Below are 565 nucleotides of genomic sequence, written 5' to 3'. Positions count from 1 at the left end.
AAGAGACAGGGACGACAGAGGATGAGATGGCTGGATGGCATCACTGACTCGATGGACGTGAGTCTGAGTGAACTCCGGGAGTTGGTGATGGACAGGGAGGCCTGGTGTGCTGTGATTCATGGGGTTGCAAAGAGTCGGACACGACTGAGGGACTGATCTGATCTGATTTTTCTGAACACTTTTTTCCCTGGTAAAGCATATTCACCATTCCTGGACTTGTGAACATGCCCAGAAGGTTGTGCTTTCTCAAGAACTGGAGGGAAAATGCACCCTCGCTGTTAAGACTCAGAGAGTTCGATGTGAGAGCAGGTGTCCCCATAAAAGTGCCCCCGCTGAGCTCCCCGAGTCTCCATCTCCCCTGGGGTTTTCCCAGGCTGCCAGCAGCAGGTGGACCTTGGGTTCCCCGGCCCCCGTCCAGCTTGCCCGTCTGCAGTGCTGGAGCGCCGTCAGGGGGAGCCTTGTTGTGGGGAGCAAGGCCCTGGTGGTCCAACGTAAGGTTGGGGGCTGGAGTGTCCACAGTGCCAGACGCAGGTCAGAACGGCGGGGCTGGGGGGCCGGCCGGGGG

The sequence above is a fragment of the Bison bison genome, unplaced genomic scaffold (genome assembly GCF_000754665.1).
Source record: "Bison bison bison isolate TAMUID 2011002044 unplaced genomic scaffold, Bison_UMD1.0 scf7180017847465, whole genome shotgun sequence".
NCBI lineage: Eukaryota > Metazoa > Chordata > Mammalia > Artiodactyla > Bovidae > Bison > Bison bison.
This window is presented reverse-complemented; position numbering follows the sequence as displayed.